The sequence below is a fragment of the Gorilla gorilla genome, chromosome 6 (genome assembly GCF_029281585.2).
Source record: "Gorilla gorilla gorilla isolate KB3781 chromosome 6, NHGRI_mGorGor1-v2.1_pri, whole genome shotgun sequence".
Taxonomy (NCBI): domain Eukaryota; kingdom Metazoa; phylum Chordata; class Mammalia; order Primates; family Hominidae; genus Gorilla; species Gorilla gorilla.
Window position 1 is genome coordinate 47,309,133 of NC_073230.2, and position 12,723 is coordinate 47,321,855.

At 42.0% G+C, this 12,723-nt stretch overlaps 1 long non-coding RNA gene across 2 annotated transcripts in view; it reads left to right on the forward strand.

Annotated features, from left to right (window-relative positions):
• The first annotated feature begins 9,403 nt into the window (after positions 1-9,403).
• LOC129523842 (uncharacterized) overlaps positions 9,404-12,723 on the forward strand; it is a 70,908-nt gene continuing 67,588 nt past the window's right edge. For both annotated transcript variants that reach the window (XR_010134660.1, XR_008667492.2), the window contains exon 1: positions 9,404-9,443. This is a non-coding gene — a long non-coding RNA (uncharacterized lncRNA). The remainder of the gene's footprint in view (positions 9,444-12,723) is intronic.

The following is a 12,723-nucleotide window of genomic DNA, read 5'->3' on the forward strand; positions in this document are numbered from 1 at the left end:
TACTCAAATCAGTCTCCCCCAGCATTCGCCCACCTTGGCCTCCCAAAGTGCTGGGATTACAGGCATGAGCCACTGCGCCTGGCCTGGGGAGCAGAGTTTTTAAGGATAACTTGGTGGGTGGGGGGAAGCCAGCGAGCCAGGAGTGCTGATTGGTCAGGGATGAAATCATAGGGAGTCAAAGCTGTCTGCTTGTGATGAGTCAGTTCCTGGGTGGGGGCCACAAGATCAGGTGAGCCAGTTTATTGATCTGAGTGATGCCAGCTGATCCATCAAGTACAGGGTCTGCAAAATATCTCAAGCCCTGATCTTAGGAGCAGTTTAGGGAGGGTCAGAATTTTGTAGCCTCCAGCTTCATGACTCCTAAACCATAATTTCTAATCTTGTGGCTAATGTTAGTCCTACAAAGGCAATCTAGTCCCCAGGCAAGAAGAGGTCTGCTTTGGGAAAGGGCTGCTACCATCTTTGTTTAAACTATAAACTAAGTTTCTCCCAAAGTTAGTTCAGCCTATGCCCAGGAATGAACAAGGACAACTTGGAGGTTAGAAGCAAGATGGAGTCAGTTAAGTTAGATCCCTTTCACTGTCTCAGCCATGCTTTTGCAAAGGTAGTTTCAATCCCTCCCTTTGGGTTTTATAACACCTCAATCTTAAGGTGTAGGCTATGAAGATGGGAAAAGGCTGTTGATCACTTTGGCTTCTTCCTGCTGAAAGGGGACATAGTGGGAACGAGAGTGAACCCCAAGGTGGGAAGAGTGGAACTGCTTTGCAATTGTCTGAGCATACTCATGCAGGCATGGTTGAGCTTCCAAGGCTTGCAAGGTAAAAACATTAGTATTCTCATTTATAGTTTTAGTACAGTATTTATGTGAACAGCATACTATAAGGTAAATAATGAGTCCTAGGATGAGGAGTACAATTCCCAAGTTTAAAAGCAAAGATTTGAAAGCATTAGTTTGGAGACTTCTAACCCATAAAGAATTTAGAATTTAGTCTAAACTGCAGAAAAAACCTCAAGAACAGCTAACAGTGTACTATAGTTTTTCTTTTGAAGCACAATTTTTCTCTCTCCAGTGCCCATTTTTATTAAAAACAATCATGATAGAACTGATTTGCTTACAAAATAAACTTCAGTCTTAACTGTACTTGGCCTGATTATTTGCATAAGGTGCAGCAAGAATAATTATTTTTCAATTAGGCTTTTAAAATTGGCTTTGATAGAACTCTCTTCCATGAAGAATCTCAGATAAGACTTTTTAAAGGCCAACCCCAGCCATGGATTTGTACCCTCAAATACCTATGAGTTGGGTGAATTCCTCTCCTCTTGAGGTCCCAAGATAACTTGGTGTTCCTGGGCCTGTTAGAAAATGACATTCTTTACTTACCACAGATCAGAAACCTTGTACAGGCACCCTGTGTGGACAAGGTATAAGGCCAGATGCCCCAATGGGCTTTAATTGGCTCTAAAAGTCCACTTTGATTCTTTAAAGGAAGCATGCCATTCAAGTCAAAGCCTTGGTAAAATAACCAATTTCTCCAGTTGTGTCCTGTTACAAAAGAAAACAGATTCTTATTGCACTTACGCAATTAACTATACCTCTGTAAGTTGAGAATACTCACAAATAGTTTCCAAATTCTGGAGAAATCAGGCAGAGAGGAACAAATATGCTCCAAGTTTTGTTCACAGGAGTATATTTTACTCACTTGTTAAAAGTTGCAAATAGCTCTAAAGAAATAAGTTATCTTGACTGAACACAAAAGGTTTAGCAATGTTTAACACATTAGCTCTCCATGAGAGTCCTAGAAGTTTGGTTTTTTTCCTCTATTCCAATAGCACATTTTTTTTTTTTTCTGAGACGGAGTCTTGCTCTGTCACCCAGGCTGGAAGTGCAGTGGCATGATCTTGGCTCACTGCAACCTCCACCTCCCAGGTTCAAGCAATTCTTCTGCTTCAGCCTCCTGAGTAGCTGGGATTACAGTTGCGTGCCACCACGCCCAACTAATTTTCATATTTTTAGTAGAGACGGGGTTTCACCATGTTGGCCAGGCTGGTCTTGAACTCCTGACCTCAAGTGATCTGCCTGTCTTGGCGTTCCAAAGTGTTGGGATTACAGGCATAAGCCACCACACCTGACCAATAGCACAGTTTTTAAAGTTATCTGAGACCTGAACTCAGAGTCCTGTATCTGATTATAAACTACCTTTTGAAAAGGACTAAAGCAAGACAAAATGTCTGTGGATGACAAAAGTCTATAGCTACAATTGACTAGGAATTTTGGTTACTTCTGTGGCATACAACAATTTTATATAACAATTATAATTATTGATAAAGTACACTAAATTATATCAACATTATAGAAGTTTCTCATAATTTTGGAACACATACCAATAACATATTTATACAAATACAGTCCAAAGAAAACCAAACACTATTCACTCTTCTATTTGAAAGTTTTTTTTTCTATTCTAATGTCACAATCTCCTAGCTATTAATCAGAAAACTGGATTTAAGAGCACCTGTTAGGCCAGGCGCTATGGCTCACACCTGTTATCCCAGCACTTTGGGAGGCCAAGGTAGGTGGATCACCTGAGGTCAGGAGTTCGAGACCAGGCTGGCCAACATGGCAAAACCCCGTCTCTCCTAAAAATACAAAAATTAGCCAGGTGTGGTGGCAGGTGTCTCTAATCCCAGCTACTTGGGAGGCTGAGGCAAGAGAATTGCTTGAACCCAGAAGGAGGAGGTTGCAGTGAGCCAAGATTTTGCCATCGCACTCCAGCCTGGGGGACAAGAGCGAGTGAGATGTTGCCTCCACAAAAAAAAAAAAAAAAAAAAAGAGCACCTGTTAAATTTTGTAGCTGATTATAAAATTACCTTTTAAAGAGGAGCAAAGTGAGACAACAATTATCGGCAGATGACAAAAACATTTTAGGGCAGCCACAGTTAAAGGCACAATTGACAAGGAAATTTACCTCTGTGGCACACGGTCATTTTTGGACTTTAGAGGACCTAATATCTAAAATATTAGGTTAGGAAGAGACATAATTTATAATTTGATTTTGGAAAATTTGTCAAATATCAAAGGTTTAAAACACTGGATGTCACAAAATAGATTCTTGAACTCCTGACCTCGTGATCTGCCCACCTCAGGCCCCAAAAGTGCTGAGATTACAGATGTGAGCCACTGCGCTCGGCCGGGCACTTATTTTTCTAAGCCAAGTAATCAGAGCTCTTTTATATGTAAACACACACACACACGCAACACATATAAATACAGACAGACAGAAGATTCAGCACTTGTAAGATTTTTCATTTGCCAGTTTCTTAATTGGATTACTGGCTTCAGGCTGGAGCCCTTGGAGGAACAGGACCAGGAAAGCATCCATTTCTAGGGCCAAATAAGCAGCAAATAAGCAGCTGAAGGCAAAGACAGAGCCCCAAAATTAAGGGTGCCATTTTATACTGGATCCCCAAAAGGAGAAGACAGTGCAGTGCTTCTGCTCTGCATTTCACTGCAGGTAACCCAAAGCTAATCAGCCCATTTTGTAATTAGCCCATCCTTCATGGGAGTTTCATCTCCCAGTGTGGGGTGGGGATATTCCCTTATCTTCCAGGTGGCCAAGAGCATGCTTCCCTGATCCAAGTGTGCAAAGAGTCAAGCATCCCTCCATAAGTACTATTAGCCATCCCTTAAAGTGTATTTCCTACCTAGTGGTTACACACCAAAGCTCTCTCATAATGCAAAGTAATTTCTGATACCCCCAAAACTCAAAACCGTCAGATAACACAATGTAAAACAGAACAGAGCCTTTGATTTTGAGAGGGAGCTATCCACTTTTAATTCCTGGGGTTTTATAAGGAAAACAGAGGTTTTTCCCCAAAACGGGGTCTGTGGTACTTCCTCTGTTTTTCCCAATGAGTCCCAGGCTACCAGAAGTTATCTCAGAGCCTCTCATGTGTGCATGAAGAGTGGCAAGACAAAAAAAAAAAAAAAAAAAAAAAAAAATCGGAGGAAAATAATTCAGTCGACGGAGAAGAAAAAAACCTTTTTCCAGAAAAACAAGGTCCAAGAAGAGAAAAAGTTAAAGGACTTTAAAATATATCTATAGCTTGTTTATCCACTTTTAATTAAGCTGAATTTTAACCATAGTGCTCTTTAAAAAAGAAATCCGTTCAGATCTCTTATTACCCAACTTTAGCCATGCCAAGCAGCCAATATTTCTAGTTTCTGAGCTTTACCAGAGGTAAACTCCTAGGTGCTTCAAAGACATGGTAGGCAGTTTCTTTTTTACAAGATTTAGAATCTCCACAAAGTAGCTCAGAGAAAGGAAAATTCAAGAGAGGAAATTAGAAGCTATCAATCGGTGGGGGGGAACCTCAATAAATGGCAAAGTTACAGAAATAACAAACCAGAAAGGAATCATTCCAGACGCCAACAATTGAACCCAGGCCACCACTGTCAAAAGATAATGCCTTAGCTACTGAGCTTTCCAGCATTGAGCAGTTTCTAGCTTTCCCCAGAAGGAGCCTAAAGAAGCCAATTTCAAATTTGCAAGACTTTTAACTGTTCAAGAAAAATTTTTAGGACTATGATATGAACCCCAAAATTCCTGTCTTCTGGATGGTGGAAACCAAAAGAAAGTATCTCCACATTGTCACAAGGTTAAGCTCTTAAGCACACAAAACAAGACAGAGAAATTTCATACAGTATTGGCTTCAGGAACCCGTAGCAAAGTTTGTAACTGACCAGCCTGCTGAGCTGGCTTGAAAAGCAGGCTTATGGGGTCCTATACCCACGTTCTATCCTGTGATACCCCTTTCTCCATTGCAGAATACAGAAGGACAAATTCTTAGCACAAGCTACACCAGATTTGCTACAGCCTAAGACTAGTCTCGCAAATCCTTTTTTCTACTTATCAAACCCTCGCAGAGGAGACAAATAGTATACTATTTACCAAGACAGAGAAAGAGAGAGAGAGACCAGAAACTTGGCTAATAAGAATTTCTTACCCTTTTTGCTGGCATATCAGGTTTCCGGGTTCCCTTTCTCTGCAGCTTCCAGAAGAACGGAGTGGCTTCTGATGCCCCTGCTTGCTTGTGCTATAGATGTGGGTTTCAAGCCACTTTACAAGAGAAAATCACCCTTTATTGTTTTATGAAAGCATAGACAAGATTCTTAATTTGCAAGATGCTGCCCAATGGGCTGCATGGGGAGCCGAATTAACATTTTCCAACCCAGCAAAATATACGTAACAAAACAGACATTAGTTACCTCGTTCAGCACCCATAATCAACCTAGCAAAGCTCAAACTTCTTCCCGTTGGTCCCTGTTGTCTTTGATCCACTCTAGGTGGGGAGGGACGACCTCCGAATGGTAATTCACAGTTGGGGTCTCTGGGCAAGGCAAAGAAGAGATAGTCACCTGTTGAGCCTCCTTTAGGGCTCATTGAATGTGACCAGACAAATAAGGAGGGTTCTCTGAGTTGGGCCTGCTGGACTTCCATCAGCAACCCCTTCTGAGATCCCTTTCACATGTACAAACACACACAAAGATGAGATGGACAGAAGGCCTTCCAAATCAGATCCCTAACCAAGAACTCCAAGAGTATCCCTTCCAAACTGTCCTCCTATTCTCCATCTGAGAAACCTCCTTGAAATCTTCCTGATTGAGGAGAAGTCTCCCGAACCAGTTAGAAAGAGCCAACTGAGACCCTCACAGGAGCTGAACAGACACCCCTCAATGGGGCTACAGACCCAGAGACCCCATGGTGGAGCCACAAACAGATGCCCCACAATGGTGCTACAGACACTCCACCACAGGGCTACAGAACCAGTCAGGAGAAGGACGGCAGCGTTGGCAGTGCCTAGGATACTCATCAATCCAGACACCCTGCAATGGGGCTGCAGACAGACATCCACCATGGGGCTACAGGCAGACACCTTGTGATAGGGCTACAGTTAAGGGACATCTCCCCAGGACTATTACTCCATTGCAATTAAACCCATGCACATTGGGTTGGCAGCATCCTGCCAGTAGAGAGAGTACCAGAGACAGCCCCCAGTCCAAGAGAACTAGGTAGCTGCTTGGGCTTGCTTCTGGATCCATCGCTGGAGGGGGGCCACTGAACCACGGGCAGGTAGCCACACAGGCAATGCTGGGACCGGGTGGTTTCAAGAGTTTCCTGTTTCTTAGTAGCTCATTCTTATTCCACAACTAAAAAAAAAAAGAAAAGAAAAGAAAAGCTGGGTTTAGAGAATTTAAGGTACCTGTTACATTCAGGGAAAGTGCTGGCCTCAGATGTGGCTGTACGCAAGGCTTCTGCACATGCTAGTCCCTCTACCTGGACTGCTCTCCCCATCCCTTGCCCACTGGCACCTGCTGAAACTCGTCAACCTTCAGGTTTCAGCACATTCTTTAGGGAAGTCTCCCCTGACTTGCCTAAAAAAAACTCTCCCTAGCTTAAGCCTTTAAAAATCTCTTTGTAGGCCAGGCATGGTGGCTTATGCCTGTAATCTCAGCACTTTGGGATGCCAAGGTGGGACAATCACTTGAGCCCAGGAGTTTGAGACCGTCTCTATAAAAAACAATTAGCTAGGGTGGCCTATAGTCCTAGCTACTTGGGAGGCTGAGGCAGGAGGATTGCTTGAGCCCACAAATTTGAGGTTACAGTGAGCTGAGATCACTCCACTGCACTCCAGCCTGGGCAGAAGTTTAGCTGTCTGGGGCCTCTTACTCCCTTTACACCTCCATCTCCAATGTCACAACTAATTGGCTGGGTTATCGCAGGATTTTCCAAAAACAACCCTTTTCTGGAGGAACTCAGGTGTCATTGACTAAAATGTAATACTTAAAAAATTTTGACTTGATTCCTTCAGGTGGAGGATCATGAGGTATATTTTTGGGATTTCAAGGTCCCATAAGGAATATTTTTTTCTCTCCTCCCAATTTTGGAGACCAATTAAGCTATAGATGAGAGAGAGAGAGAGAGAGAGAGAGAGAGATGAAGTTTTAAAAAATAGTTTTTTGGTAAAGTTGGTTGGGGAATGTGGGGATCTGCAGCCAAATAGGTTTGGCTCTGTCTTAGGGTAACTGTGTCATAGGGTAATGCAGAGCACCCGATCCTGTTGCTGTTCGGGGCGCCACTTGTAACCCGCAACATAAGGCTGGGAAGTCCAGAGCGAGTTTAAGGTTGTAAAAGTTCTTTAATAAATAAACAGAGTAACCTTAGCTCTCTGGGGCTAGTAAACTCAGATCGAGTGATTGAATTATGTGGTCTCTACTAGACAGCCGCTTTTCCATCTTTACCAGACCTGTCAGTAAACAGTGTTAAAGCATTAAGTATTGGGGAGTGCAATGCTGCTCCAAATTGCCTTTTACTTAAAGGAATCCTGATGATATCAGGGTCATAACTTAGCAATTGACTTCATTAATCATTAAGATGGCAAGCTGAAATAAGTAACAAGAAGTTTAAAAAGAAAACCTGAAAGCATCTCTAGAAGCAGAGACTTAAATAATAAACTTTAACCATGTGCTTAAAGCCATAGGCAGAGTAGCTTAAATCTTGTAATTGAGTTTTCAGGCTGGCCAAGTTTATAGACTTTAATCTAGCAAACAGTCTTGAAAACTGTGACTCACTAGCTGGGAAACTCAGTTTAGGACTCTTTTAGCGAGTACAAATCAAAGACTATCTGTAATCAGTGGGTTAAGATAGTCATTCATGCATAAGTTTTCACTACACTTAGAACTTTTCTTCACTTTCTGAGAAGGACACAACATTTTTACCTTCTAATTTAACTGTAGCAGGATGAGCTGCAGACAAAACCCCTCAGACGCCGAGTTAAAGAAGGAAGGGCTTTATTCAGCCGGGAGCATTGGCAAGACTCACGTCTCAAAAACCGAGCTCCCCGAGTGAGCAATTCCTGTCCCTCTTAAGGGCTTACAACTCTAAGGGGGTCCGTTTGAGAGGGTCTTGATCAATTGAGCAAGCAGGGGGTACGTGACTTGGGGTGCATGCACCGGTAATTAGAATGGAGCAGAACAGGACAGGGATTTCACAGTGCTATTCTATACAATGTCTGGAATCTGTAGATAACATAACCAATTAGGTCAGGGGTCGATCTTTAACTACCAAGCCCAGGGTGTGGCGCTGGGCTGTCTGCCTGTGGATTTCATTTCTGCCTTTTAGTTTTTACTTCTTCTTTGGAGGCAGAAATTGGGCATAAGACAATATGAGGGGTGGTCTCCTCCCTTATAACAAATATCATTTAATTAGGTTTACAGTTCTCCTTTAAAGGGTAATGTGTGGTTTTACATGCCTAGCTTTTAATTACTCTTTAATTCATGGGCCCTCTGTAATCTCTCTCCCTTCAGAGGTTACTGTTATATTTAATTGGAATTTGGAAAGCTACATCAGGGGTAGGAGAGAGAGAACAATAGTGGCCATTATTAGAAAAGAGGCTTTTCAAATTCTTACATTTTACTTAAATCTTAGTAGAGAATCATAGCCTGGGACATAACACATGAAATTTTGCTATGGGCTGCCCACAGAGCCAGAGGGCAGTGGTGCAGGTCCTGGGTGGTGGCCATGTTGTACTTGCTTAGGCTTTGCCTGTGTCTGCCCCGCTCCCTCCTTCCTTTGCTGGGGGGATGCTGCCGGCCTGGATGGACCTTGTCAGCTTGATCACTGAGAACTCTTCTGCCGCTGAGCATTTTCTTCTACCCACTGCCTGCTTGGCCATGCGGTTTCAGCTTCTAATGCCTTTTTTCTTATCTTTTTATAAACATACACCTGATTGCCTTGCCGATTTTGCATTACTGAGCAGGTTAAGAGCTTTCTTTCCAATACTGCCTGCTTAGGACAGGGACTTGTTATAAGTAAAGTTTCAGTGCCACAAAAGAAATAGCACTCAAATATAAAGTTTTCTTTTTAATTCTCAGCAAGACACCGTACTTCTGTAGAAGGGTGCACCCTTACAGATGGAGCAATGGTGAATGCACACCTGGACAAGGGAGAGGAAGGGGTTCTTATCCCTGACATATGTGGCCCCTGCTGCTGTGTCGTTCCCCTATTGGCTAGGGTTAGACCGCACAGGGTAAACTAATTCCGACTGGCTAATTTAAAGAGAGTGACAGGGCGAGCGGGTTAGTGGGAAAAATGGTTATGGCAGAGCAGGAAATTGGAATGAGTCAGGGTGGAGCAGGTAATCAAAAAAGGTTGTTTTATGAAGAAGTTAAGTTTAAAAGTCAAAGGCAAAGAATTAAACATACTGGCATATTGATTCTTTGAAGAGAAATTTAGAACTCATATCTAACATTCCCTCCTCTTGCATTTCCTTACAGCTCTTTCTCTTCAAACTTCTTTAACATGCCTTGGCTTAGTTGTTCTGCTTGATTTTCCAAAAGAAGAACCTTCTCTGGATAAGGCAGAGGATAGTGAAGGGAGGCTTTAGTAAGTACCATTTTTATGAGCCTCTGCACCAACCCACTGATACATGGTGTGACACAGCACCTGACAAGAATAAGTACACCTATTACAGCTGCGAGGGAAGTAAGAATTGAGGCTATTATTGTTTTCCATTTACCGAACCACCTTTCTAGCCATCGTGTAAAGGAGTCATTTACCCCTGAGTTGTTGGCTAACTCACGGGACAGAGCAGTCAGACCTTGCAATGGCTTTGTTATAGTTCCACCAGGGGTGGTGTTGTTTGGGATGAAGGTACAACATTGAGTTTTAATCATGACACAAACTCCTCCTCTTTCTGTTAATATCATGTCTAAGGCTATTCTGTTTTCCCAAGCCATCTGGCTGGTAGCCCATAATTGCTCAGCTATTCCTTTAACAGCATCTCTACCATAGTTAATAAATCATTGTTGGTTGTAGTAGATGTAGGTTATCCAATCTACATTTTTATGGTCACCCACCAAAATATTGACTCAAATCCTGTAGCTATTTGATTTTGGGCTTTAAATTGATCTGATATTCCCCAAGGGACTCCAATTGCATTTAAATGGATGTGAGAGTTGAAAGACCCATAAGGGTTTTCTCTCACTTTACCATGTCTTATTTTTCCTCCCTCTGGTTGATGAAATGCCAGGGTGAAAGGGATAGCCAATTGGACTAAAGCACAAGTGACACTCCAATTATTTGGTAGAGTGCCCAGTAAAGGTCCACCACAATACCACCACACATCCACTCAGGGATGAACAAGGGCTGACTGATAAGCTCTTGAAAATTCTTAAGCTCACTGCATCCCTTCAGGTCTCCAAGGAATGCTAAGTTTCCTCCCTGTCGTGAGAGACACGAAGTAAACTTAGTGTTGGGAGATGGAAGCTGGTTGGCACTTGGGGGCCGACATACAGGGTGCCAGACTTCGGGATATAGCAGAGAGAGAGCTTGGCACGACTTACTACTCCAGGCTGTAGAATCCTGGAAAAGACCTACCATTCAGCCCTCGCCCAGTCGACTGGAGGACCACCCTAGTGGAAAGGGGACAATCTGGGCCTCTGGCCTGCCATGTGCACAAGCATAACAATTGCTTTTGTTTAATGTGTGGATGGAATATTTGATCCATTCCAACCAGGCATTTGCATCTTGGTATTCTGTCTTAATTGCCAAAATTTAAGTCTTTAACTTCTACAATAGCTATCTTGGTCTTGTCATTAGATGGAGGAGGAACAGTTGTTCCATTGCGAGACGTTTTGGAAAAAGGCTTAGAGGAAGGTGCAGGCAGCAGTGGATCAAAGAAATGCATTTCAAGGAATCCAGTAGGGTCTGTCCCTGAAACCTCAGCCCCCATACCATAAAACCAGCTTAAAGAAGGGAACTGGCTTAGAAAAGGGGAAGAACTTCGAGGGTTTGAGATAATAACCTGTGTAGGATTGCACTGGTTTAGCTGACAGTTAGTGAAGGGCTGTCCCTCTGGTAAAATAAATGTATGGTTTTAGGAAATTACAAAAACAGGTTGGGGCAGTCCATTCTTGCTCTTTAGTGGTCCACAGAATGTAGGACCAACTACGGCTTAAAAGCTCTACCTCGGACGGGGCAAGACTCCTGGCTGACACTGGGGTCTTTATTGAAATCTTCCCAGATTAAATGGTCCCAATTCACTAATGCCCAGTCTGAGGAGAGTCAGGAGGAACAAAGGTACTTTTCTGAAGTAGAGAGCTGTCTTTGACTTGGCAAGTCCCCACAGGGTATAACAAGGCAAGCATTAAATGCAATAGTTTGAGGCAAAATTGACTTGGTTATGTTAATAACTAGATGTTCAGCAATAGAGTGAGGAAAAAAGAAAGAGTAATAGAATAGGTGAAAGAGGGTTAAATTTTCCTTCGCTTTAGTTGGTAGGGTTTTCCCCTAGGACTATGGCCCACAACTCTGGAGGGGGCAGCGCTTTCTTGACTCAGGTGTGATGAGTCCTTCCCCTTTTTGCTGTACGAACAGCAGTCTCAATGGTTAGCAGCACAAGGTAGGGTCCTTCCCAGGCTGGCTCGAGTTTTCCTTCTTTCCACCCTTTGATGGGAAGGTGATCCTCAGGCTGTTGCTGGTTTACTGCAAATTCTAGGGGTGGACCTGTGCTAAAAGACTTAGTTTTGAGGGAAAGGAAAGTGGAAGATAAACCAAGTATATAATTTCTAAGAAATTGATCTTTTGTCTTAAATGTGGGGACATCAGCAGTGGACTTCATAGTCCTTGGTGCCTTCTTCTTGAGAAATTTCCTTTAGCACCTATTTTTATTAGTTTTTAGACCAAAGAAAGCCAAACACCATTTTATATTTGACAATGCTTCCTGTAAGATTTTATACCAGATAAGCTAAATTTCACCTTTATATTAGTGTGTTATTAATGTTAAACTAAATTTTAATAAAACCTTGTAGACATATTTATCCAATTTTAATGTCTCACCATAAGGTAAGATTTTCATAGACTCTTTTTAACATTTTATAATTTTTGTTAAAGAGCAGGTTAGTGCTTTTAGAAAAACCTGTTGTGCTTTTATTTTAATGTCCAGTTCACGGAAAGATTGGATGATACCCCTTTTACTTTAGCCAATATGTTTACACACAGAATTTCTTTTACAATTAACATTTTAAAGCTTGCTTAAGCCTTTAAAACAAATTTTTAAACCTTTTAATGTAGGTAAAAATCCACATTCTTATGCCTCCTTATAATCCTTTTACCAAAAGTGTATTTTACTTTCCTTGCACACCTTGCACATAAACTATTTCTTCAATAGTTTTACATTCAGGAGGCCTAATTACTTGTACATTATACAATATCTCTTGCATAAATTCTCTTTTATAACTTTTTTTCATGACTTTCACAATCTTCAACATGCCTCAACTTTCTGACTTGTTGCAAACATCCCTTTCTTTAAACAACCAGTTAACTTATTTTAGGACAAGAATTTACCATGTAACATTCATTTTATATAAATTCTTCCCCCCCATCCCCTTTTTTTCCCATTCTTCTCCAAAGTGAACTTCCTTCATGTCTGTGGACTAGACTGCCTAAGGCCACGAGATTAGAAGTTAGGATAATACATGTTACACTGTTAACTTTTAGCAAATTTTACTTTTGTTGAAAACCTTGTAAGTTTGGGATTTCCATTATCCTTTGCTATTAATAAGACCTTGTTTAGTCCAAATTAACTTAGAATTGGTATAGATGGTTCCTTCCTGGTTCTCTAAGTACTTTAAGGCTTGGCCGAGTGCAAAGAGCTCACACGTTT